A 23,541-nucleotide genomic window follows, 5' to 3' on the forward strand; every position below is an offset into this window, starting at 1 on the left:
GGGTTTCATTTGAAAGATAAATTTACGGTCTCTTCGTAGTTATGTTTAATGTGCGAGCTTAGAGTTTTGTATCCGAAAAAAACTATGAATTGGCGATGATCTTCGAAATTGATTCAGTTAGGAAAAGACATGACATAATTTTAACATATAAAAAATTACTATGGAAATGAATGGTCAAATAATCATGACTCGATTCATTTCGAAAAGTGAAATGGTAAAATAATTAGGTAATTCAAAACAATAATTCAAGAGAACAAAGTCAACTCAAATATTTCAATTAAAATATTTCCAAAAATTTGTGTCAAAAAATGATAGCTCTCTGAGTATTCTTTTCATTTCATGTGATGTTCTTGACCATCACTTTGATATTGATTTAAGAAGGAGCGTTATAAGTTTAAAGTCTATATCTGAGCGTCCGTGTGTTTCTGAGTGGCATCGTAGCCCCTAACTCGAACCAACTTCATTGAGAACATTTTATAGCTTCCAAAAATCGGTTTACAAGGAATAAATCGGGGGTTTTTTAAATTCTGCAAATTTCACTTGTTATTTTTGGTTTAGACAATACATGCAAGCAATGACACGACGTTTGCAAATATCGAGGGGGTTCAAAGAAAGATTTGTTTTTTGTAATTGCATTTAATTTTTAACCCTTTCGATATCTGTAAATTTCCTTGGACTTTTGCACATATTGTGTTTTCAATAACTTTTTTAATTTTAGCAGACCGAATTAACTGCAGAGTAAAAGAATCATGAAAATTTGACTCCATTATAAGCTCACGATCTAATACGATCAACCTAAGATATGATATTCAAGTATAAACTTATTTCAATTAAGGAGTTTAAAGTTTTATTTTTTTATGGTATTCAATGTGGGACAAACGAAAACAAATGACATGAAGACATGAATGGATGCTCTGGATAAGGTGTTTTAGGAGGAAAATCAATTTTTAGCATGTTTCTATTAAATAATACTTATTTACACAGTTTTAGCTGCTTATTTTTAATTTTTTCAGTAAATAGGCAAAAGTGAACTTTTTTTTTTAAATGTAGAACAAATATATAAGGTAAAAGCATTTCTGTTTAAAACTTTCTTTTAAAATAATTTGAACGCGGGAAAAATATACTAAAAAAGCATAAAATTTGAAAAATTTTATTGTCTTTCAACAGAAACTTTCTAGAAGAACTATTGTTGAGAAAATGATATTTTTGATTAAGCCATTAACCAAATTTTGTAGCTATTAAATCGAAATTTTTCATTGACGTCAGAAACAAAGAAAAATTTTCATTTTTGACATGCTTTTCGAAGTAATCTTTTGGGATATCTGTGCTTCCCAATATTTGTTAAAGACTTTTAATGAGGATATTTTGGTAGCAAATCTATACGTAAAATTTGATGGTAGCAAGAATCTACAATAAGGGCAAGCTTTTTTGGTTCAAATTTTTTTAAACCATTCTATATAGATTGTTATTTTTGCATTCAAGCCAACTCAGTAGTCGAGTGAGATAAGGCGTTCTGCTGCTTTGACTTCTGGCTGGGAGATTGTGGGTTTGACCCCAGGCAGTGGCTTTCTGAACAAAAATATTAATGGGCCGATAAATTGATCACATTGTCGTCGCTTGGATAAGAATGAAGTAATCAACTCCACCCACGTCAATAAATAAATTGTATATTATATCATTAAAATAATGTGGGTGGCTTCTGTTAAAGACGCAGTCTGAGAAACGGGGGTTAAACAACATTTTATTATTATTATTATTGCATTCTATATTGATAAACGGCGATAAACTTATCGCCAAATTACTATTTTATGACAAAATCCAATTTTTTTCTCAAATTTTAGAACCAAACCTATCTATCCTTACAACAAAATTAATAAAATTGAAGAACACTGAAACACTCTGTATGTGTGTTTAAATATTTTAATATAATAAATTTATTCATTTGTTTTATTTTTGGAAAATCGTTATGTCAAAAAGTTAATAAATAAAATATGTTAAAAATATTATATAAAGAAAGGAAAGTTTAATTATTGAGGAAATATTGAATTAAAAAAAATGAGAAAAATTTTTTAATATATTAATAACAAATTTTTTCGTTTTCTGTTTTGACATATCCTTCGTTTGGTATGTCATTAACTTACGACATGTATTGTATCAATGCTTGTAAAGCTTTAGGTTGAAGGATATTTTATTTTTTAATTTATTTTGATTTGTTAATTTATTTTTACAAAATTCTGTTTTGATAAGCAATATAAAATACAATTGGTTCTGGAAAAAACATTGATGAAAAAGCTCAAAATACGATAAATTCCTTTGAATTTTAGTATTAATGTCTTTTTTTAAAATCATTTTTTAACCAAAAACTGCTTCATTTGGGTGGTTTAATACTATCAGGGAAGCTGACTGTTAAAAACTCTTACATAAACTCTTCAAGCTTGCTTACCGCAATGGGCACATCCAGATTTAAAATTTTGATTAGCAATTTCTACAAAAATCGACTACAGTATTTTGACATAAACACACACTTAGCCAAATAAAGCTGTATTTAAATTCGGGAAAGAATAGCTGGTCTCATCTAGGCAACTTTTTGGCAAGCCTATGTCAACCATCTGAAACTAATGGAGTAATTAAAGGCTGTGTATTTTCAACTACAAACATTTAAAAAAAGTTTGAAACTTAGGTTAGATTGTATTGGCTGTCCGCAAAGGACACACTTAGGTTATAAATCCTATTGTGATACCACATATGTGTTTTACCACCCTTTCTGCTGATTATTTCATTTATGCACTCTTCTGAGTGCACTCTTCATGCATCATATACCATGCACTACACCAGCCCATCACAACTATCAATTAAATTAACAACTATTAATTAAATTAATTTAAATTAATTTTTGTTGAGACTGCGGGAATCGAACCCGCTACCCTAGGCATACCGCGAACGTTTAAAACTTAACAAGTGCGGCTTCTTCAACTTTCAACGGATTGTCTAAAATTTTCAGACTACCCATGGACTTCACAAATTGTTGATGTTGCAAATAGTTCGCCAGCTTTGTCAATTAACATCAATCACCAAAAGTTTAAAAAACTTTTTCAAATTTTATTTCCATCTTAGAAAATTCAAAATTTACTCCATCATTAAAATTTTAATATCATATATACACTTACTACAAACGTTTCAAACACCCAAGCACCACCCCACTCCCCCCCCTACGGCAAGTATCTGTTCGAGTTGACAATAACATTAAATTGTAAGTGGGTAAAGTAGGTACCTTTATGTGCATTATCTGTTATGTTGTTGTTGAACAGTTGAATGTCTACTTGAAAACGTGCTAATAAGTATGAAAATTTAGTATATGATATAACCTCAATTTTAACGGAAAATTGTTGTTTCTTATTCAAATATTCATTTCTATTTATATATATATATATTATTTTCTTGAGTATCTGATGTCAATTGTCTTTTTCTGTTCAAAAATACTTTCAAAAGCCCTCTAAAATGAAGTGTTTTATATTATTACACATTCTACCCGTGATATCCCCGATGAAGTAACTTTTTAACCGACCTCAAACAAAAAAGGAGGAGGTTCTCAATTCGACTATATTTTTTTTAAATGAATGATACCTCAGAACTTTTGACTGGGTGAACCGATTTTGAAGATTCGTTCCCTGTGGTACCATTTTAATTTGGTTCAGTTCTGACAGTGGTCTCCATGAGAAAATCATATAAATCTTAAATTTGCCACACCAGCCGATTTCGATGATTCTTTTTTTAGTAAAAAATTAGTTAGTGTACGCTAGGTTCACGAAAAATCACAAAATAGAATAAAAATACTGAAAATTAATTTATTTTTTTTCTTTTTCAACGTGTTTTATGTGGTATATGTAGTGTTTTATGCATATCTAATTTATTAACCCAAACAACACAGATGGCACTCGTTCAGTCGCTTCCTCTACTATTACCTACCAAACTAGAAACTAAACTAAACTACTCTAGAACTAACTAGAACTACTCTGTTAAAGTATGTGCCAAAAACTTAATGCACTCAACTTGTCATTTGGTCGTTTCACGTTTAATTCAATGAGATAGAGAATATGACTCTATTTTCCAATAACAGTTTTTAGATAATCAACATTTAAGGTGATTGTAAACATACAATATTGTAAAAAAGTTTTGGTTTATTGCACGGTCCATACATATCAACCAAATACATGCTTTGTAGTCGAATAATGTGTTATTTTTAGCTTAACAACACCACGAAACTATAAAAATATATAAAATATTGTATGCAAGTACTGCTTATAATTTTGAGAATATAGATATCGCTCTTCAATCATCCTCTAACAATAACCAACTTCAACTCCAACTCTCTATCCAACTCTAACTATAGTCGTCTCTGTTCTTCAAATGATGAATCTTCGATGAATTGAAACTAAATTGCCGTTCGATGCTAGTCAAACTTTAATTTCAATTTTCAGCATGGTATTTTCTGCTTGGAAGTATATTTTTTCGAAATATATACCGAATCATAACGTATTTATTTACTAATTATGTAACAAATACAGTAGAATCTCGATAATCGAAACATTCACTAGTAAAAAACGTCCAGTAATTGGAATATCCACCCTCATGGAAAATGCTATTCTCTACCAATCACTCAAAAATGATATTGTTTATTTGTATATACATCTAACATAATTGGCTGTGATAATTGTAAAAGCCGAATAGTATCTACATAACATGTTTCACGTTGTATGTACAGTCTCGCTTAAATTTATTTCTCATTCAATTACAAAATACCCCTGATTTTAATTCAGTTCCGATTGCCGAGAATCTACTGTACTTCAAAAATAGCTGCAGCTTGTTGCCAGCTTAGAATAATATAAATCTAAAATACATACCCATGTCAAAGCTCTTCTAATCCTGGTAAAGAATAAATCAAAAACTCACATAAATTGGTTAATTGCAATGGAAACGCCGTTATGCAATTGTTAACATACAGAGCATACTTGTAATAATTTAATACCAGTTATGTTGCATATTAAAATAATAATTTAAATTGTTAACTTCTCTATATATTTAATTAATAAATAAATTATTTATTTGTTAAATTATTATTAAAATTTATTAGAAACATTACTTTTATTTATGTGTTGTACGAGTTATACTAATGTTTTAATTAATCACCCTATATAAAAGTAGGCAAATAGTTTTGTTTACATATACAGGCTGTTGTATAAAAATGTATACGGGGTGTATAAAAAAAATGACCCGTAGCCTTAGGAATTTAGTCTCGACTACATATTCAAAGTTATTTTGAAAGAATAAGATAGAAAAAATTGTTTATTTGCTTATATCTTTTAAGTTGATCAATCAATTTTGATTTCAGATCTTGTCATCTATTCTCGCCCATTTTCAAATTTTAACGAAAGATACATTGAAATCGGCCTCAGGGAAAAGGCCTATTAGTTATGATGAATAAGCGAGTAGAAACGCATAAGACATTCTGCCCTTATTGTGAATACATTTGCGAAAGTAGTATATATGACCAGACTTTTTGTGAAAGGAGAAGCCGTTGCCCATTTATTTGGATCAAGGCTTATATTATGACATGATGTATGAAAATATGCGATGGCCGTAGTGTCAACGAGCCATTAACCATATACCTAATTAAGTATCACTCTGTATATCACTATCACTGCATAGTATAAAACAAAGTCGCTTTCTCTGTCCCTATGTCCCTTTGTATGCTTAAATCTTTGAAACTACGCAACGGATTTTGATGCGTTTTCTTTTAATAGATAGAATGATTCAAGAGGAAGGTTTATATGTGCAATAACATCCATTAAATAGTGGAGAAGTACTGCTATTTTTGAGGTTTCTAATGTGATGTCGTAAATAATTACAATAAGTAAATAAGTAAAAATGTAGTGTATGAATTTAGATATTCCAAAGATAGCAGGAAATCTTCATGGTATAGGGAAAGGGGGATTGTTTTACTCCAAATTTAACGCGTGCGGGCCACGGGCAGTAATGAATAAATCAAAACTACTGGATCGATTTTAATCACATAGGCTATATATTTTATACCCGTGCGAAGCCAGAGCGGGCCGCTGTTTTTATATACAACGTTCACAGTTTTTCTGTAGTGTATTTAGTATCAGCATTGCACCCGTGCGAAGCCGGGGCGGGTCGCTAGTATATTATAACCTATAGATAAGTGTATACATTGTTCACATACATACAATAGATAATATGAATATTCACAAAAACACCTGCAACCTGCAATGCAACATTCCCGCAGTATAATATAAAATTATTAAATTCTATCAAAAGCTCTATAGGTATGTATAGCTAGACTAGCTAGCTCTAAAAGTATTTATCATATGAAATAACTTTATTTACCTATTTCTGTTTATAGTTTTTATTTGTACCAGGTGTTCTAGAGGAGCTATGTTTGATTTATTTTTGAAGCTAAATAATATTAGCCTAGTTTCAAAATTACTTTTTTTTCGATATTAAGAAAATATGCGATCATTCGTTCGTACAGGGTTGTTTAAGCTATTTATAGCGATATGAGATAAAAAGAGTTTTGCACGGAATCGTGCAAAGAGGTGGTTTTCAACATTTTTCTTCTTTTTAAGATGTTAAATATTGACAAATTTTATTAAGAAAATTTTTAGCGTCTTTGTTAGCTGCTATAAATTTTGTTTATAAATAATAGGAATCTAAACTATTTGGAAGAAATTTTAAAAATTTCTAAATGCACGTAATTTTTGGGTGCAGCAATACCTCCTATGACGGATTTCGGAAGAATCAACAAATTTCCACAATTTTTTGCAATTTTCTCGAAGACTATGCATTAAAGGATGCATAGTCTTCCGTGACTGGAACCGGGGGGTGAATTTCTAACCAATCTGTATATTTTTATTGTTTCCAATGTTTTGCATTTTTGGAAAAATTTATATTTCTCGACTGAAAAGTTTTATCGCTGATCTCACTTCGAAAAAGACACACAATTTTTAATCATATAACCGCGTTGACCTAGTAAAAATTATTCATTTAGACATACATTTTTGAAAAGAAACCATGCTTTGTAATATAAAAAAGTTTAAATCGTTTATCGAAGAATTATGACAGAAATTAACCCCCTTTTATATTAACCCCACAGCAAAATTGCCATAGTAAAAATTACTCCCTTTAGTCTAGACTGTCTGAAAATCTCTATGTTGGATATTTACAATCTGACTCACTACCCGAGGCTAAGACTTTCATCTTCAAAAATACGTGCCAAGGAAAATTTTATCTTACAGCTATCATTACGGTTCTGTCAAAAGTGCTTTCGTTGTTAGAACAAATAAAAATGATTTTCAAGTCTAGATCATCATCACAATTGGCTAATAAAATAAAAACTGACCTAGAAAAAGTTAAACATAGTATGTTTTTTTTTTTTACATCCCAATCTTATTATCCTATCTATGACCTGTGGGATTCATGACACAAGTATATCTCTAACCACGTATAAATTTATAAATGACAAGTAAACAAATCAAAAAGTCACATGAAACATTTCATGTATATTTACACCATTACTAAAATTGTACCATATTTAGCGTGTTTCTCTCCTGTATTGTTGTAGACAGACCTAAACAATATAAAACAGGAATAGAGTAAATAAAACTATTAACCAAATATTCAAAACATGTTGTGGTAGGTATGACTTTTAAGTTAACATTTCAATAACTTTATGAGGAAATTAATTAAGTAAGCATTCATTGCACGCTAGTCAAATTCTGCATTAAAATCACAAAACCTGATGTAAAGCAGCTTTTTTTGTATTTGATTTGACTCTTAAAAAATTTGAGACTACGTTTTGCAAGCAAAAAAAAAGTTGTGCTAAAAATCTGTCGTCTGTCGTCTGTCCGTCTGTCATCACAATTACTCAAAAACGAAAAGAGATATCAAGTTGAAATTTTTATTGCGTGCTTAGGACGTAAAAAGTGAGATCGAGTTCGTAAATGAGCTACATAGGTCAATCGGGTCTTGGACCCATCTTGTAAGCCGTTAGAAATGGAACAAAAGTTAACATGTAAAAAATGTTTCTTATAAAAAAATAAACAACTATTGGTTGAAATATTTTTTCGTAAACACAACTGTTTACCCGTGAGAGAGCATATTATGCGCAAATTGTAGTATTATATGGGTATATCAGTTATATATGTGTGACATGTATGCATGTGTAATGTGATAGAGTAATCAACACTGTTTATACATGGTGTTTCAACAATTAACTACATCACCTTCCAGTCGTCATTTTTACTAGTTTTCGAAAATTTTCGAAAGTATTTTCTAGGAAACTTTTATTACGTTTTTTCTTCAAAAATTTTTATTGTCTGACTATTTGAAGCTACCCATATAGTTTATCTCTTTATCTTTTATGCTTTTGGAGAAAAGGACACCAGAGTTAAACCTCTAATTTGATCCCTCATGATAAAACAATGATGTTTACCAAAAATCAATTTCTTCAATTATATGCATACTTTCACTTTCATAACAAAATTTACATATTAAATATAAGGATGAATTTTATTTCTTCGATTATTTCGATTTTCGGGAGTGTAAAACCATGTCTTGTGCCATAAAATGAATAAAAGCAGGTTAAATAAACAGATATATAATAAAACATACAAGTTAAATAAATAATAATAACATATTATATATATTTAATACAGTAGTATTGTAATAATAATGTTTGTTGTAAAATGACCCTGACTTTTTAAATACTTGGTAGTAAATAATATTATAGTCCTCATAAATAGTTATAAATAAATAAATAATAATTAAATCCCATTAGAATCATTAATTTAGTTTCATTATATATTCATGTGTGTATTATATTATATATTACTTTTAAGTGTTGAAATCAATGGAAGATTATCAAATATTGAAGGGGTAATATGGTTTGGAACTACTTCAGATAGGAATACTTTGCCAATTAATAAATGACTACATGAGCAGACATTTTTCAAATATTTGTGCATTTTATTATGGAACATCCATACACCACGTTGACCGGTCAAGAAGAAGAGGGAATTAGTTCAAAAACTACGCTTAATATTCAAAAAACTACATTCCAGTCAAAAGGGAGTCATAGTTAAGTCTCCGGTAGGTTAATGTAAAGTACGAAGGAAGGTAGCGGTTCCAAATAGGCTGGAATTGAGTCACGTAATGTATGAACGCTCCCTTAGTAAAACTGATTTTGCTGTCAGAAGTATAATTCTTTTAATTTATTTTGAGTCTACCAGCGAAACTTACACGTACCGCTTTTTAATCTAACAAAAGTTTGTCTACATTTGGTTGTTGTCTCGTTAACAGTAACATTTTTCATGAAACTGAAGCTTAATTTCAAATACATTATTCAGATACATTATTCCATTTAAATGGTGGAAACGCAATTAAATTATAGAGTATATTAATCCTTACCATATACTTAACATTTATTTGCGCTTCCACCATAATTATCAAATCTGTTTAAAAGAAAGAATGATTTTATGTTAAATTTCCGACTTTTTTGTATGCATTTTTAAAAACAAACTTTCCAAAGAAACTATGGTATAATTTTCACAGCTTAAGATTATTATTACACTTTCAATATTTCATAAACTTTCAGTACAAATAAGTGTATAAGTATATGGTGTACGTGAATAGTAGTTATTTTCCACGACCGTCTCATTACCTATACGTACCGATTTCTTCATTCTCATATTTACAAACATCCCCTAATATATTAACACCCTATGTATAAAATGTATTCAAGTCTTTGTGTAAACGCTATTAGTGTGTATTTTTTTAAAGTGTTTATGCACTTCGAACTCTATATAAAGATACATTAATAGCAAATTTTTTTTAGTTCAAATTCGGAGTAATTCAAATCATTCTTGAAATTTTTTTGATACAAAATGTAATTTTGTGATTTTTTTGATACAAAGCGAGAAGTTTTTGAGTTGATGAGTAAAATTACTCTGAAATATCACCCTTCGAATACGATTTGAGATATAAGCGCAGAAACTTAACGCCTATACCAATCTCAGAAACTCAACCATACAATAAAAAGACATTAACTTTAAAATGTAACATATCACTGAAAAAGGACAAAAACTCAACCTGCTAGAGATCAAACTGACCTAATTTCATCTTCTTTGTTTCAGCTATTGAAATGAAGATGAAATTAACATTTCAATATCAGGTTCATTGGAAGTTATACAAGTTTAAATCTTCACCTTCTAATGTTTTTATCTTTTCACATACGACTTACATATTACATGTATTTTAATTAATCCGACAATATTTACTTATAATAGCTATTTATACAAATTACACCTGAATCGATATATATTTACAAATTTTTGAAAAACAACAAATTAATTTATGAAATAATTTTTATCCACTTGACCTTGAATGTAAATAGAAATAATTTTATTAAAATAATATGTATTTTTAACAAAATATTGAACAAGTTGTTTACTTGTTTTTATTACCTGTAATTACATACTAAGCAAACAGTAGAATTCTTAATTTTAACTTTATGTTCTAAAGATGATAAAATAGATCGAAATCATGTAAAACATTTAAGTTTCCCTTTAAAAAATTTTTTAAAATTAGATTATACAAAAATAACATTTGTAGTTTTAATTTGAATATAGAATTCCACAAAGTAAATCTCAACAAAATGTATTACTTAACTCCTCATTTTCGAAACGATGCCATTTTTAATCATCGGGATTATTTTGATATTTAGATCATTTCTGATCATATTGTAACTTGGATCGGGACAACACAAAAATCGCATCCCTTCAAAAATTAGGCGAGAAGTGCGATTCTATGCGATTTTATCTCATATTCAATTTGTGATATTTCGGAGTAGTTTTAGTCGATAAGTCAAGAAATTCACGCTTTTTCGAAAAAAGAATATCATTTTCATACTTTTTTATCAAGTAATCCAAAGATTCAAAAAAATCAAAAATGGTTTATATTAACCCGAATTTGATCTCTAATGGTCTTTAGCTGTATGAAAGAAACAAAGGATTTTCCCTATATTCAGTCCCCAAAAATACCGCCTGTTAAAATAATGGTACTGTATATATTTTGTTAACATTATAATACTACATACATGTTAATTATTAAAAACATTTTTTCCACTTAACATAGTTTTTAGTGTATATACACAAGAAGGTTGGGGGGGGGGAGGTGAATTAGTAAGTTTAGTACAAATGAGAGAGGGTAGGTAGTTTGTTTTAAATATTTGTTTTTTTAGTTGTTTTCAAGGGTGTTTAACCATAATTTTTTATTATTTAAGTTTTATAAGTGGTTTGTTTGTGGTTGATTGTGAATAAATGGATATTTGACTAATTTTTATTTTATTTATTTATTTTTTAAATATGAAAATTATTTAAATAAATTTTATTATAGTTTAATGTGCATAAAAATTATATAAATATTCCATTCTCTGAAAGAACGGCTGAGTAGAAAGGAAGGGGGATGAAATTGCGAGAACTATATCCCAAATAATAAATCAAATGTATATTTATCTTAGAAAACATATAGAGTTGTTTGTATTAAATTTTATTCTTATTTGTGTGATTTTCGAGTAAAATTGTTTCCAAGAACGTCTAATAGCACATGACATCCTTTCAGGCTTATAAAATACTTAGAATGGATTTAGGAATAAATTATCTTTTTCTTCAAATTTGAGGCTCGAGTATTTAAGATACAGCTAATAGTCCTACGAAATATGTCCACACAAAAACACTGAAGTTTTACACGATTTAAAGATTTCCAGTATAAGAAAGCAAAAATACCCATTTCCTTAAGTAACTGATTTTGAAAATTCATTCAGATTTTAACATTTCCAGTACAAAAAAGTAAAAAATATCGATTATATTTTAGAAACCGAATTCTGAAGACAAAATTTCTTTAGCTGCGTTAAGCGATTTTATCATAGAAATTTTCTTATTTAGGGATAAAAATTCTGTTTGTTTTACGTTTTCACTTTTGTCGGTAGCTCTCACGACTTCCTATTCATCGATGTATTGTTTTTAATAGACACTCCAGAGATCATTACAAAATTTTTCTAAATGATTTTTCTTTTAAAAACTAATTCTTCAAGTTATAGCATACTTCTCGTCAAGTATTAGCATGTATTACAATCAAGGGTCCCGTAGGACGACATCTTGAAAAAATCAATATTTACGTACTTTCTGCAATTTTGTCGCATCGAACCAATAAGGTTCATGTTTCAGACCTTCCTACCTTGCATAATTTTACAATGTTTTTCCTACTTCATAATATTTATTTAAATATATTAATATTGTCATAATTCTCATAATGAATAAATTTATTTGTATGAATACATTTTATATTCTTTTTTAAAATTGAGTAGGTTGACAAAAAGTATCCAAGTGTTTATTTATTTATTTAAAAAAGTATAATTTTTTTATCAAGTTTTTGCTATAAAGGATGTATTGATTCTGTTTTGTCAAGACGGGAAACAGTATCGAATATAGTATATCGGTTGGTAACTTAACTTAGAGTAATTGCTCCGCGACTGCAATATAAGAAAAAAATTTACAAAACGTGAAAAATATGTAATTAAGTGCACAATAAACACCATGTTCAAATATATTTTCCACGTACAGTTTAGTAGAAATATCACCGTCTTTATGGAAAACTGATATCTACCAGAATTAAATGTCTACAGATTTCTGTAAAAATAGTCAATATAAAATATTTCACGGCCATCTTTTCTGATATACTCAATGAATAATTACGACTATTATACATTTAAAAAAAATAGAAAACCATACATATATTTTACCTGTGTAAAACAATCCTTACCATTATTTCAAGTGTTATAGAAAGGGGATAAGCGAGAGAAATCTTTACTTTTAAACCCGGAGCGAAGCAGGTGGGTATCACTCTAGTTTTATTCATAAATATATGCTTAAAAAAATATTTTTCACTATATTCAAAGAGAGTCTACAAATGTTTCTTTTCTCATAATGTGCAAAAACAGGATTTAAACATAGAAAATTAAATTCTCTTGTGATATATTTATATATGTTTGCCACAGCGTATCTCAGAATAATGATTAATAAACTTTCTGAGAAACAGACAGATTTCAAATATGATAAGTTGTTTCATGGAAATTCTACTTTTATTTTGTAACTCTTTGTAGGCGTATGGAAACATAATGCCTTTGTTAAAGCCTACGAGATACAGCTTCGGGTAATAGAATGTGTGTTTTTTTCAACTCATGTCAATATTGTAATACTCTCATATAAGGTAAACACATCTAAAAATAGAAAATTGTATAATTTGAAAATTTTCACTGACTTTTTTTGCTTATGTTTATATTTATTTTTCTTGCCAGTGGAAAAGTTTATTATTTATTTTTTTGTCATTGCTATTATTTTGTTTTTTATATTTTTTAAATAATAATAAATAAATATACGAATTATTTGTAAAAGTGAAAAAACAGTTTATTCATTTTTTATTCCTTTTAATAAATATGCCGTGAACATAATATACCTTTTAAGTAAAAAAGCGTCATATCTTTCTCACAGTTCATTGATTCAATTTTGTGAGCTTGCGTTCATATTGACCTTCCGTGTTTTGTTACTCGATTTGAAGTTAAGTCTTCAGTCAAATCCGGCAATCTTAAAATACATAAAAAAGTATTTTAGGAGATATGCAAAGATTGAATAATACTAGGGATTTCAATAAAACTTTTTAAATATATTTTTGGTTAACAAAGTTTCCAAAAATCACAAAAAATTCCTAGGTCACCGGGCTTTTTATTATTATTTTATCGTTTAAAGTTGGCTGAAAAAATGATAAATCATATAGGCTATCCTTTTCAATTGGATATTTCTATATCAAAAAATCTAGAGAATGTGATAAAAAAACTATGAAAAAAATTAAGAAAATCTTGTAGTTTATAATAATACCATAAAAATATAAGGTTGCCGATGATATAACAACAGAATTTTAAATTAACTATGAGTTCATCGAAGATCCATCATTTGATTAACAGAGACGACTATAGTTAGAGTATTGATGATCGAAGAGAGCTATCTATATTATCAAATTTATAAGCAGAACTTACACACAATATATTATATATTCTTGTAGTTGCGTGGTATTGTAAAGCTAAAAATACTTGACTACACACATTATTTGATTAAAAAGCATGTATTTGGTTCATGGGTATGTACCGTGCAAAAAACCAAAAATTTTTGACAATACTGTAGGGAAACAAACACCTTAACAAAATTCTTTTAAAATACTTTAAAATATAGAAATTGTTTTCTAAAATAAAATGGGTTTCTTTTTTAATGCGTTTTCAAAATCACACAATCATCTGCTTCACATCTGTATAAACATTTATAATGAAAGACAACTGCCCTGTATCTATATGGAAGTTATAATGAAAGATTTGAACTTTAAAAGCGAAAAATAAAGGAATTTTTTATTTTCTGAGACCTACCTCTTTCTATTATGAAGAAAATTTTTTTCAAAAGTGTTTCTAAAATCGCACACTCATCTGCATCTCCCTGTATCTATATGAAAAGTTTTTTTTTTCTGAAAGTTCCATACAATATTGATATTTTATTTAGTAATATTGATAAGGAAGATAACTTAAAAAGCGAAAAATTAATGAAGCTAAATGAATTTTTTATTTTCCTTATACCGCTTTTTCTTGTAAAGCAAACATTTTTCCTTTACATATAATATAAGTTTACATCTTTAACGAAAAGAAAAATTATTTTCACTTTAAGAATCATTAAAAATTATGTAACTTGAATCGTGTGTAACTATGAAAATGAATAAATAAAAACTTCTTATAATAATTTTTCTGAGTACATTACGTCCCCAAGAGGAAAAATATACGAGAAAAACGCCGCGAAACCTCCGCTTTATATCGATTTATATAACCTTGAGGTTGTGAAGATTTTAATCTAAAAGTAAAAAGTCCGATTTAGATTAAAATCTAAATGTAAAAAGTCCGATCATAAAACTGTTATAGTATCCATAATATTACGCAAAATAAAACGTACTTTGGATCAAATATAGTGTCAGTCACATATGGAATCATTCTTTTTTAATCCCCGAACTAATCCCCGAAATCCCCGAGAAAAGGGGGGTTATAAGTTTGACCGCTATGTGTGTGTGTCTTTCTGTGGCATCATAGCCCCTAAACGGATGAACCGATTTTGATTTTTTTGGTTTTGTTTGAAAGGTAAATTAATGGAGTTTTCTTAGCTATGTTTTAAGTGCGAATTTAGGGTTCCGTATCCAAAAAAATTGGGGAAGCTCTTCAAAATCGGCTGAGTTTGGAAAAGGCCTTAAGAAAAAAGGCAATTTAATGGAGAGTGTTCTTAGATATGTTTTAAATGCGAGTTTGGGGTTCCGTACCGATAAATTTGTCGGGGGTTTTTTAAATTTTGTAAATTTTCATATTTTAAATGTCTTTATGAGGAAGAATTAAATTGAAATTCAATTTATTTTAACTTTCGAAGCACTTTTTCTCTTTTAGAAAGAGAAATTATAATGAACCAATTTAAAATTTCGATACTGAGCGTGACTTGACTGAGCAAAGACAAAAGAATCGATCTGGAACGCACTTTGGGGTCAATGTTTGTGTATGGAGGTAAGAAAGTTACAAGAAAGTATGCGAGAGTATTATAAATAAATTTATCATGCAACATTAGGTAGGTACTAGAAATTATTAATAATTTCACTTCCAAGAAAGAGATCGTATAGAAATGAAATGAAAAAACAAACTTTTTTTTTTATTAAAGAAAATGGAAAATTTTTATGTAATATTTGATTTAGAGAGAGTTGTAAGTTGTTATTACGAATCAACAATTTATAATAATCATTCATGAGGAAAATGTAATCTTTTTAAAAATGTGTATTTTTTATCAGAAATAAGTAAGTTTAAGAACAGGATTATGTTATTGTTTATACCGTTGTTCGTGTCTGAGAGAGTATTAAGTCGTCTGTGACCAATATTTCAATGTGTAATCATTTACTAAATATTATACTCTTTTTTTATTCCTGGAAAATCGTTTCAATACAATGGAAAAATTGATTTAAACTTAGACCAACTTCTTTTTTAAAAAAAAATCAAACTTTTTATTGAAAATTGCCTTGGTGCTAGTACATCCTTGGCGTATAGTTTGATGGTAAACAAAAAGGGGTAATCTGGAAACCTTCTAAAATATAATTTAAAATTTTTGACAATATTATATGGGAACAACATCCTGGAAATCAATTTTCACGAAAAATTTATATTTAGTACTAGAGTGATACCCACCCGCTCGCTTCGCTGGGTTTAAAAGTAAATATTGATAAAGATTGCTCTCGCTTTTCTGTAACACTCGAAAAAATGGTAAGGATTGTTTTACACAGGTCAAGTATATGTATGGTTTTCTATTTTTGTAAATAAATAATAGTCGTAATTATTCATTGAGTACATCAGAAAAGATGACCGTGAAATATTTTATATTGACTACTTTTACAGAAATCTGTAATTTATGGTAATGTCAAACTAAAACCATTTTTATTTTTTTATTTATTTTTTCTTAATATATCTTTATAAATTGTATCTCATGTGTTATTCTGAAGTATGAGCTATATTGCTGTACAGTTTCATTAAAAACCATTCGCTAGTTTTAGCGTGAAAGCGTAACAAACAAACAAACATGCTTACTTTCGCATTTATAATATACAAAAAACAGAGATAGAGATCGAGGTGAGAATTGTTTTTTCCCATTAGTTCATGATAGCAGTAACCACTTTTAAAATCCGAAAAATAGGAAGATTTTGAAGAGAATTTCTCCTTACCATTGGAGTTTATCCGAACTGCTTGATTCTTGACGGAAGAAAATGTTTATTTCCATTTCTATGTGTGCTTATAGAGTAGAAAACAATTCTAATTAGGCTATGATATTTGTTTGATGTTGCATTCATACTTTATCTATGTTTCTACCTGTTTCAATGTCTCTTTTCATTCAATATATTTTTTGTGACACACGTCATACAAACAAGAAACACCTACAAAAACGTAGTAATATGAAAGTTTCTTATTGAAATTTATGATTGTGCGTCAAATAAATTTTCTTTTATTGAATATAACCTATAATATATGTCAACTTAATATTCTTTTGATGTCACACAACGTGAAAAACTTATACCTAGAACACTGGCAAAAACAAAAAGAGAACAACCTTGGTGAATTGAACCTTTGGAGATAATATCAATAACTTGATTAAAAAATTTTCATCAAATTTTGAAGAAATCTTTCTTGTTTTTTGAACAAAATTTATGGAAAATAAGAGTAAAACAAAATTTATTTATTTCTTTCTCGACTAAAAACACATGCTTACAACATCTTGATGGTGGTAGCTCTAAAAATCGATTCCCACCCAAAATACTACCGCTTGATTTATGCTAATACACGGCGAAATATAATTATAACTGAAATGTTATAGAAATCAAAAAAAGTTTCAATAAGTTCAAATCAAATTTGCTTGTGTTCATCATTTCAAATTTGAAAGAAAATCGAATTTTTTAACTCTATGACGTCATCAAAATCCAAAAATTTAATTTTGCTCTATCACATCCAAATTTTATCCAATATTAATAAACCAAGTATGCAATCCTACTAAATTTGGGTCATATTTTTCAAATTTGTGATCATAATTAACCTACCTTTGATAGGTTACAACAATGTGGAGTCCTGGTCCCAGAATTAAACACATTACTGATAGCTAGCGAAAAATTTATATCACAGCTGACAAGAATGACTCAAAATTACTGGGTTTCAAAAAAATTCCAATTATGATCGGATCAAATTTATCTGTGTTATCAAAAAAATCGAATTTTTTAACTTTATGACGTCATCAGAACCCAAAAAATTTAATTTGCTCTATCATATCAAAATTTTATCCAATTTTGATAAACCAAGTATGTAATCCTACTAAATTTGAGTCATAGGTACAAGTGGTTATAAATAAATTTTTTCTCGGAAGCATATAGACAGAATTTTTCCCTTATTATCTTTCATTTTACGCTTAACTAAATATCTAGTTCAAAAAAATAAGCTTAAACATATCGAATATCAAATCTAGTTTAGTCAAGCTTAAAAGTAGCTACGAGAAAAAAAAATTAGAGCATACGGGAGAGATTTTTCTACGTATTAATATTTATAAATATAAATAAAAACCAATATTTATCTCACTAGTAATAAAAATATCTTCAGCAGAGCAGTAGTTGTTGCTATTCTTAGAAATAGTTTTCTTATTCGAACTAGAAATATCATATCTGTAACAAACCAGGTGATCTGAAAATACTTAGGTGTATGTGATAATATGACAGTTTTTATAAATTGAAATCGTGCATCGTCGCTTGAAGGTAATAAAAGCTTAAAGTATGTGAAATACTCACATTTACTTACATATTTTGTATGAAATATTTTAATGGCGTTTTTATTATAGAATGAGGAAAACTTTACATGGTTTTCTTGCTCTTGCAATAAAATTTAAATTTCCAATCAATGTCAATAATAGGCTTTTGTCCCCAAAGAATAGATCGGTTGAAAAAGTTTCTAATGATTAAAAAAATTCCAATGAGAGCAGATCAAATTTGCCTGTGTTATCAAAAAAATCGAATTTTTTAACTTTATGACGTCAACAAAATCCAAAAAAAATTTAATTTTGCTCCATCACATCCAAATTTTATCCAATATTGATAAAACAAGTATGTAATCCTACTAAATTTGGGTCATACTTTTCAAATTTGTGATCAACATTAACCTAGCTTTAATAGGTTTCAAGAATGTGGAGTCCTGGTCCCGAAATTAAGCACATATGTGATAGCCAGCGTAAAACTGACATCGTAGCTGAAAACAATGACACAAAATTAGTGGGTTTCAAAAAAACTTCCAATAAGTTCGGATCAAATTTGCCTGTGTTATCAAAAAAATCGAATTTTTTAACTTTATGACGTCATCAGAATCCAAAAAATTTTATTTTGCTCTATCACATCCAAATTTTATCTAATTTACATAAACCAAGTATGTAATAATACTAAATCTGGGTCATACTTTTTAAATTTGATATCAAAATTAACCTAGCTCTAATAGGTTTCAAGAATTTGGAGTCCTGGTCCCGAAATTAAGCATATAAGTGATAGCTAGCGTTAAACTGACATCCTAGCTGACCCAATGACCCAAAATTAGTTGGTTTTCTGTATTATCAAAAAATCTAATTTATGACGTCATGAAAATCCAAAAAATTTAATTTTGCTCTATCACATCCAAAGTTTTTCCAATTTTGATAACCAAAGTATGAATTCAAATTTGTTAACTTAATTAACCTATCTCTAACAGGTGTCAATAATGTAGAGTCCTGGTCCCCGAATTATAAGCATATAAGTAATAACTAGCCAAAAATTGAAATCACAGCTGAAAAGAATGACCCAAAATAGTTTTCAAATCTTTGTACTTCAAAAGACTTCGCTTTTGAAATAACATATATGCAAGTATAAGAAATATTTAGTTTACAAATATATGAACATGAGCATATAAAAATGTACACATCACATCATATCAAGTAATTGCAAGTTGATAAAATATTTATTTAAGAAATGAATTTCAAGTGATAATATATACGATACGAATGATATAATTATATATGATAATGTGTAAGAAATGTTTGGTTAAAAAAAATCATGATTTTCAATGAAATTCCACAACATTTCTTGGTGTTGCATTTTCAATTTTTATTTGCCATAAAAAGGTGTTTTATATTTGTGGTGTATTAATAAAATTCATTGATTGGAAACAAGTGAAGAATTCATTGAACTAGTTCTACTCAACCATTTTATCAATCCATTTGTTCTTTTTATAAAGTTGTACTACACTAAGTGTAGAAGGACTTCTTTTTCGCAAAGTAGTAAACTGTTCATTATTTTTACCCGACAGAGCAACGCAGAGAAGCGGTAATGTATTTATCAGTCTATATACGTGTGTTCCTATATGGCACACTAAAGACGCGTTGGCCGATATTGATGATTCAGACGTCAATCGATTTCTCTTATCCTTGAGAGTGCAACTGAAGATATGGTAGTAATGAACTGAATATGGCAAGCATCAGACGCCATACTGTAAAAATGTATGTGTATTCCTATGTGGCACACTAGAGACCAAACGCGTGGACCGATTTTGATAATTCTGACGTCAAATGATTTGTATCAACCTAGCGAGTGCTACTGAAGATATGGCAGTAATAAAAATTCAATATGGTGACCACCAGATGCTATATTGTTAAAATGTAAGTGTGTTCCTATGTGGCACACCAGAGACCAAAGGCGTTAGCCGATTTTGATGATTTTGACGTCAATCTATTTATCTTAACCTAGCAAGTGTTACTGAAGATATGGCAGTAATGAAAATTCAATATGACGACCACCAGACGCCCAACTATGAAAATAATGTATGTATGTTTATATTTAACTCAGTCGGGTTTTTTGATTTTCTAAATAATTTTATATATTTAAACTAAGTGTAGTACTTTGTCACCAAAAGAACATGCCTTTTGTAGCAACCATGAATAGATATACAGAATAAATACATCTAAAACGGCTAAACTAATAAATGCATACAATTCTATCAATATATGTGGATGGGTTGTTCATTTTACTATCACTGAATGTATAGTTTTTGTGAACATTATGGTCCCAAAAAAATTTACACATAAGCCGATCCCCGATCCCACATGAGGGTGAGCAAATGATTAGAGGTCCTTCAAAAAATATTTATACTAGTCTACTTCATTCAAGTTTACTAAGAGTGAAAATTTCTTTAGCCACAATTGTTTATACGTAAATTTTCGAAGAAAAACGTGAATGACAATGATCGGAGCAGGCTATAAATGTTTTTTTTTTTTTTTTTTTTTTTAATGAAGATTTTTTTATGAAGATAACATAAGATTGATGTTATTGGCACCGAGATCAGAGTCGCAGCTCATTTCTGGATTATCTAACATGGACAATTTTTATAAACCGTTCTGTCCAATACATATGCATTATATATGTTTTGTCATCTATTTACTAGATAGCGACAATAGAATATTAAATAGATTGTTTCAATTAAGATAATGAAATTTTCTCATTGGAACAATTCACTACCTACTAACTCTACTATCTATACAGGGTGTATCAAAACAAATGGCCAATAACCAAGGAAACGATAACAAATCCGACGACGCTCTTTTACTAAACTACAGAAAACCGAAACTTTGTACATCTTTCTGCGGCCGAAAGATTTTTGATGAATTATTTCTGATTAATGAAATTTTTCCTTCTTTGATGAGAAAAATTTTGCTATTTGAAGGTTTGTACAGTTTTTCTGCAAGCAAAAATGTTTCTCTTAAAGACGAAAAAAGAAGAGCAATAATTCGAAACATTTTCTTAAAAAATTTAATAGACTTGGCAGAAAACACGATGTGTAAAGTTTTGAACGCTGTAGCTACGAAGGTGGGCGTTTATTGATTTATTTATCTGGAAGTAGTAAGCTTATTAGGTTAGGTAAGGTTAGATTATATTGGCTGTCCACGAAGGACACACTTAGGCTATTGAGCCTATTGTGATACCATATATGTGTTTTACCACTTTTCGCTGATAATTTCATTTATCAGCTCCTCAATTTAAGAGGCTGAGTGCACCTCCTTCATGCATATACATGCACTACACCGGACCATCACTACTATTATTTTAATTAATTTTGTTGAGACGGCGGGAAGCTTGCTTCGGCTTCATTTACGCTATCTTGGTCATTTTTTTCAGAGGCAGCCTGTATATCTGAAGATAGCAGATACATCCATCCATCTATATGGATATATGTATACCCATTCTTTACACTTCCGGTACATCAGATCGCACAGTCATAATGCATGCAGCATAGTCATTAAATTTTATACCATTTCGATAATAATTTAATCAGCATATAAAGCATTAGTCACTTGTGCTGCTAATAATTTGAATAAATTTATTAAATTTGTTATGAAAATGTTACCTGCTAATTAATAATTATTATTGTAATTACTCCTGTAGGGTTGGTGTGTATGTGACGGAACAATTTATGATAATTATATTGTGCTTAAGGTTGTATGGACACGGAAGTTTTGGAATTGGGAAGAGTTAATTGGGGAAAGTTTATATGAAACTCAGTAATTTTGGCGGTAAAAAGGGGATGATAGTTTGGATGAAAATTTGTCATTTTTGAATTAACTACTTAACCGATTTTAAAAATTACCTCTCCTTTAATAAATTGCAATGCAGAGTTTCTGAGATATCCCAATATTTGAATCGATTTTAGTCCGTATATCAAAAACTATTCGACCAGTCATCAAATGCACCCGATTTTTGTACTTTTTGGGTCAAAATTACCTTATGAACTGAGTTTTATCGAAATTGGAGATAACAAAAATTTCTCGATTTTTTTGCAATTTTTTTCAAGGTTACCCCTTTGAAAAAATAGAGAAAAACACCAAAAAAAAATCGTGAATTTAAAGTTGGCACCAGATACGTTATATTACAAATTTTCTTGGGCACAGAGTGAGAGGAAAAATGGGATCCCCTTCCATTTTTTTTATAAAAAACCTTAAATATATCAAAGACCCTAACAATAATACCATAAATTTAGTTATTTTAATAAATAAATCGCCAAAGGTCATATAACAAATTATCTACATAAATATTTAAATATATCAAAGTTAAGTTTTCATGTAAGGGTACGAACGAACACATACTTTGTTTATTACAAAACCTGACCTAACACCATCATTTAAACATAAGAAATCACAATTTTCCCAATGTTTAATACCCATCTGGTTGGATACAAAGTAGAAGGTAAAAGGTATTAAGTATATATATAGGCAATTGTTACTGCAGTGTTCATAAGTTTTCCTATAACCGCTCATACAATATATATGTACGCATAAACTGTTGGTCAGAAATATTTGGTCTAACTAAACATCAATAAGTGAAATTTAGAAAATTTAGAAAACCCCCGACAAATGCGATTTGTTCCTTGTAAATCGATTTTTGGAAACTAAGCTATAAAATGTTCTCAATCAAATCGGTTCGACCGTTTAGGGGCTACGATGCCACTGAGAAACACACAGACGCACTGATAGACACTTTAAACTTATAACACTCCTTCTTAAATCATTATCAAAGTGATAGTCAAGGACATCAGATGAGATGAAAAGGATACTTAGAGAGCTATTATTTTTTGGGACAAATTATTGGAAATATTTTAATTGAAATTAAAATATTTAAGTTGACTTTGTTCTTTTGAATTATTGTTTTACAATACCTAATTATTTTACTATTTCACTTTTCGAAATGACTTGAACCAGGTTTATTTGACCATACATTTTCATAGTAATTATTTATATGTCATGCCTTTTCCAA

This window comes from Chrysoperla carnea, chromosome 4, assembly GCF_905475395.1.
Source record: "Chrysoperla carnea chromosome 4, inChrCarn1.1, whole genome shotgun sequence".
In the NCBI taxonomy this organism is placed as follows: Eukaryota; Metazoa; Arthropoda; class Insecta; order Neuroptera; family Chrysopidae; genus Chrysoperla; species Chrysoperla carnea.